We start from the raw sequence: 5892 nt of genomic DNA on the forward strand, positions 1-5892 counted from the left end.
AGAGTTATATGATAGCATGTGAGTGAGTTCTTAATTTTCTAAGGCTTCTTCACATGTTTTTCAGAATGGCTGTATCACTTAAGTCCTACTAAATAAGTACAAGATTTTTTTTTCTTCATCCCCTCACAAAAAAGTTGTTTTTTAATAGTATCCATCCAATGAAATATCTCATTGTGATTTTGGCTTGTATTTCTAGATGGTTAATTATGTTGAACACTTTCAATTTTCTATTGTGCACCAGATGCCATCCTTTTAGGCATATTCAAATGAAGATATTTGGTATTTTTTACTATTGAGTTATATGATTTATTTTAATTCTGTATATTAACCCCTCATTTCAAATATCATCTGAATATTTTTTGCAACCTATAATTTACCCTTTCACTTATTGTGTTTTGCTGTAGAATTTTAATTATTATAGTCCCACTTGTCTATTTTCATATTTTCTGCCTGACCTTCTTATGGTATAATGTCCAATGATTCACAATTAACAATAATACCAAAGAGATTTTTTTCATGAACTGCATTTTCTAGGTGCTTTAATTATAGATCTTATGCTTGACATTTTACCAATATCAAGTTAATTTTTGTATATGTGAGAAGACAAGTATTCAATTTTTCTTTTGCATGGCGATGTGTAATTATCCAACATTTAATGATCCTTCTCTATCCCACATTCTTTGTACTTTTTAATTAAAGAGTAGAGATTATCAATAGTTCATGCTTACGTTCTTGACTCTTGCATTGTTTTTGTGTGTTTTATGCCAACATAATACTGTTTTGAAGTCTACTGTTTTGTAGTATAGTTAACAAATCTATACCATTATATTATGATAATTTTGTAACATAGTGTTCAGCTTTGTTCTTTTTCCAAATCCTTTTAGTGGTGCAGAATGTGTTTAAAATTCACAGACAAGGTGAATTTTAAATGTTTTCTCTATTTCTATCAAAATGTCATTACATTTTTCTGATTGCATTAAATCTGTAGATTGCTCATGGTAGAATGGGGAGTTCAACTGTATTAACTCCTCCAATTTATGAATGCTGTATATTGTTTCATTTATTTGTTTTCTACATTTTTTATCATTGACTTTTATTGGAAAATTATTCATTTTTGTGGCTGTTAGGGATGAGGTTTCAATTTAACTTTCAGTTCCCTGGGGTAGATTGGTGGAGTAAATTAAGTGTTTGGGTGAGTTTTGAAGGCATGGCTTTGTTCCCTCACCTCTGCTCCTCTAGCACTGTTCCACTGCTCTAACCACCTACAGAAAGTCATCTTTGATCAAACATGTCTCCGCCACTATGTGCCTTCCTTGGAGCCAGCTTACCCTTGTCTGATTACTTTAATACGTGAGCCAACTTAAAACTCTCCCTTAATATGTAACAGTCCAGTATTGAGTACTGAAACAGGGAAGCTAATACAATTTTATCTGTATTTTCAAATATATTTGCACAAACATATGCAGAATGTTAAATTTTTCTTAGTTTCAAAATTTTAATTTTCTGTATTTTTGTTCACACCCTCATATTTTTCAAACATGATGAGCTATAGTTGGCTGTTCTTTTGATCATTTGAAAGTGGGTTTAAGATTTGTCATTAGTGAATAATGCTGCTTCATTATATTTCAGTTTTAGGATCTAATTATGATTTGTTTTGGCTTTTATGATTCTTTGTATGTATTTATTTTGGTTCAAATTCATTCTTTAAGGACCACAAAAAATCAGGGGAGAGTTTAAACACAGTCCCTCACTACCACTAATTGTGTAGTCAAATTTCCAACATTTGGGGCAATCACAGGGTCAGCATATCTGTAATGCAATGGCTGAGCCTCACCGTGGGAAAACCACCTTCATGATCATGGTGTCTCTCATGCCAGGTAAGTATTACTATGATTCATTTAGAAAATTGGATATTTAAATTATTTTATGATTGTAGTTTGATATTTAAACTATTTATGATTGTAGAAGTTATAAACCTAGGCTTTTCCCCTTCACATCTAATTTACATACAGCCTATAAATTCAGATATACTATGTCCTCTTGATCCATTATTTTCAAGGTCTTAAATTTTGGTAATTCCTCTTTGATCTAAGATATGTGTAATGACTAATCTTGTCAACTGAGGAGGCCATAAACTGCAGATTTTGTTCAAACATTATGAGTATCTGTGAGGCTGTTTTTACATGAGATTAACATCAGACTCAATACATAAGTAAAGCATATTGCCATCTTCAGTTTGAGTGGGCCTCTTCTGTCCAGTCCTTGAGGGCCTGAGGATAACAATAAGACCAATACTTTCACAATTAAGAGGGAGTGCCTTCTGCTGACTGGTAAACTGGCATTGCTTTTTCTGATCCTCAGTCTCCGCCTGAAGACATTTCTCTTGGATCCTACAGATCATTGGATAGAAACCGACATCAGTGCTCTTGGTTCCTATGCCTTTGCACTTGGATCTGAAATACACATGGGTTCTTTGATTTTTAGGGTTGTGGGCTAGAGATCGTGAGACTTTTTAGCTCCTATAATTTTGGCATAATAAAAAATCTCATACATATACTTATATTTCTATGTATATCTACATATACAAGTATGCATTACTAGATGAGTACTCGCATATAACATATCTTTCTATAGATTAAAATACATGTATATTACGTACACACACACATACACATACACACACAGACCCCTAATCATTTCTATTTATTTCTCCTAATTGTACTCTAATATAAGCTCTGTAGTGGTTTGTTTTACATTTTTACAAAAGTCCTGGTGGAAAAGATTTGTATGTTAAACATACCCATAATGATAGGATATGCTATTTCGTTACACACACCTATACAATCTCATTTTCTAGAATAATCATACTGTTTTGGGAGGAAGGTGAAAATGTGACCTGTTTGCAGAATATGTGTGTAAATCTCTTTCCTGTTACTCATGTTTGCTGTTTGTCTTTGGGTCTCCTGTGGCTTGTTTTATGAAACGTGTTGTTATGTTATGTGCAAGCTTCTGTTACAAACAGCCCTAAATAGACAGATAAATCAGAGTAATAAAATGTTATTGTTTCTGATTGAATCTTATAACTTTATCTTACTGTATGTACCTTACAGTTTAAAGGTATGAAAAGAAATTTGCTGTCACAAGGTAGATTCATCAAAAAATCAGTTCAAACAAATGCAAATGAAGTGCAGCTTATATTTAGAACTACTTCATAAAACAGAAAAGAAGCTGTCTTTTCATTTGCCACTTTCTACAGCCACTTCAAATTCTATTACTCCAGAAAAGTTAGTGATCTTGTATTCTGAGAAAGACTCATAGCACAGCACAAACCGTTTTTCTTAAAGGGTAAAGAATAAAAACAAACAAACAAAAAAAACATAAAAAGAAAACAAAAAAACCCCAAAAAACAAACTATTATTTGCATAATTCAGAGTAATAAATAGGTAAATTCTAGTGAGTACTCTTGATTTAAACATTTATGTGATTAAAAATAATTATGGGGGCAACCTGCTTAGGTCACCCTTCTGTCCTCTTGGATAGGAGCTTTCTTTTTCCCCAATAAACATATTTTGCAATTAATAAGCAAATAAATAAAAATAACTTTGATATAATATTTGTCTTCAATTGTCATGGAAACTTTCTTTAATTACTAAGTGTTCCTTGCTTGTCACTTTATATAACTATTCTAAATGTCATAACTCGTTAGGTGATAATTTAGTTTGACATTGCACAGGAAGTTAAATAAAGCAGTTTTTTTATTAAATTCTTTAACTCATCAAATTTTGACCATTGCTATTGTTAATTATAAAGAAAATTCTCATACATATTCCTGTTGTTACATTACAAAAGTAAAATGATACCTAAAATTTATTTACACTTCTGATAAGAGTATATTGGGAATAGGTTAACAATTTAAATTTTCATTTCTATATGAAATGGCATAATTTCTCACAAGTACTAATCATTGAATACTTATTGTGACATGGATACGAAACCAGAAGACTCAGCCCGGTCACATAGAAACAGCACTATCCATTATTCATCCAGTACTTTTTTATCCGATAATTTTATTGATAAACAAATAGCAATGAGACAGTTTCAAATCAAATTGGTAGAATAGTTTCAATAATTAACACATTGCATACATTCTTCCCTAGTGGTTAATTGCTGTACAAGATGCGGACATGATATCCTATTTACAAATACCATTAAAACAAACCACTATATGCATTAAGAGAATGTAACTATATATCTATCCTAACCACTTTGAAGACACAGATACAAAATGGATATTCATCTGTATCCCTTTTGTCAAGTTCTGTTATTTGAATATTATAAGTGTGTAAACTCAGCAAAATATTCTAAGAGTCCAGTAGCCCATAATAGTATTGGGTCTTCAGCTTGACTGGAAATGTCAGAAATTGTTGACCTGAGTCCACTACAGATCAACATAACAATGTGTGGCTTTACTTCTTATATTTCGTTTTTATACTTTTCAGCTGGATGGTTAAGACCAAGGTAAAGCAGGACCTATGCAACGAGAGCTGTAGCTTTTGGGTCTGATAAGGTCAGGGTTTATTCTGAGATCCTGTACCTCAGATTGTAGAACCTTTGTCAGTGTCAGCCATGTGGATGAGTCATGGCCATTGCTTGGGCAATGTGCTCTCTGTGAAAGCCTGAGAGAATGTTTTCTCTCCAGGTGACTCTCCTTAGGCACACTCTACATCATCGATCACTTTCCTATTTGGCCCCATAATCTTCTTGATCAGAAAATTTGGGACACTACTGACTTACATGATGTAACAGTACAAGTTCTCATATGTCCTGAGTCTTAATTGACTTTAGAAGGCTAGGGCCAAAATGTTGGCTTTCCTTGCAGCCCTCCTTTTTCTCTAATTTTGATTTGCAAACTTAGGTTGTTAACCATCCAGAAGACAAGTTTATTGTTATTACCATACAACTTAGGCTGTTAAGTTAAACCTCATTATCTGTCTGCATATCAAACATCATAGGCATAATATGGATCAGGTATTTTTCATCAAGTATTGATATGTTGAACTTTAAGTCCCTCCACAATATGATAAAAACATTTAAAAATTAGAATATATTTTAAAAATAGGCATAAAGAATTATATACTTATGTTTACACGTAAGTTCAAAAATCTCCCCATATACAACCTTGAAGCAGGACAGTCCCACAATATTCCTTTTCCTGTCTCTTGCTTTCATTCACCACCACCTTCTTTTTGAACAACCATCTATCCGAGAGACATCATAGCTGCAACTGGCATGTCATGACAAGCAGCCCATATTCAGAAGACCAGAGCATATTCAGAAGACCAGAATGACAGGCACTCCAAGCATGAAACTACTATTACAGATTACCATCTGCAGTTCAGTAGCTTAGTTCACAGGTATCAGTATATATAGTTAGGGTGAGAATCTTTCCAATTAACTGCTAGATTAAAAAATCTTCTGACGATTCTCAGGACCATTGCCTTGCCCCTCTTCTACATATAACTGTATGGCTTGACATATTGATGTTTCCCAGCTCTTCTCCTTTCCCTCTCTTAATTAGTTAGTCCTTGAGATCCTGCTTTCCTTTTACTTGTATTATATCTTTCTATTTGTATTTCCTTTTTTGAGCTCTTATACTAGGGAAACTATACGATATTTATACATGTGTGTCTGGTTTATTTCACTTATGAGTATATGTTCAAGTGGCATCCAATTCAATATAAGCACTTCAAATTTATCATTTGTAATAGCTAAATAATACTCACTGTGTAAAAATACAACATCTTTTTCAACCATTCCTCAGGTGATGGGCATCTTGGTTGTTTCCAAGATTTGGCTATCACAAATTGTGCTGCTATAAACATAGGCACACAT

At 33.0% G+C, this 5892-nt stretch overlaps 1 long non-coding RNA gene and 1 other non-coding gene across 2 annotated transcripts in view; both read right to left on the reverse strand.

Annotated features, from left to right (window-relative positions):
- Window positions 1-5892, reverse strand: part of LOC111813880 — a 97309-nt gene that overhangs the window by 1338 nt on the left and 90079 nt on the right. The window lies entirely within an intron of this gene.
- Window positions 1723-1885, reverse strand: LOC111813882. The gene has a single exon (XR_002819010.1). It is a non-coding gene; the product is annotated as a U1 spliceosomal RNA (small nuclear RNA).

Source organism: Octodon degus, unplaced genomic scaffold (assembly GCF_000260255.1).
Source record: "Octodon degus isolate 3935 unplaced genomic scaffold, OctDeg1.0 scaffold00235, whole genome shotgun sequence".
Classification (NCBI taxonomy): domain Eukaryota; kingdom Metazoa; phylum Chordata; class Mammalia; order Rodentia; family Octodontidae; genus Octodon; species Octodon degus.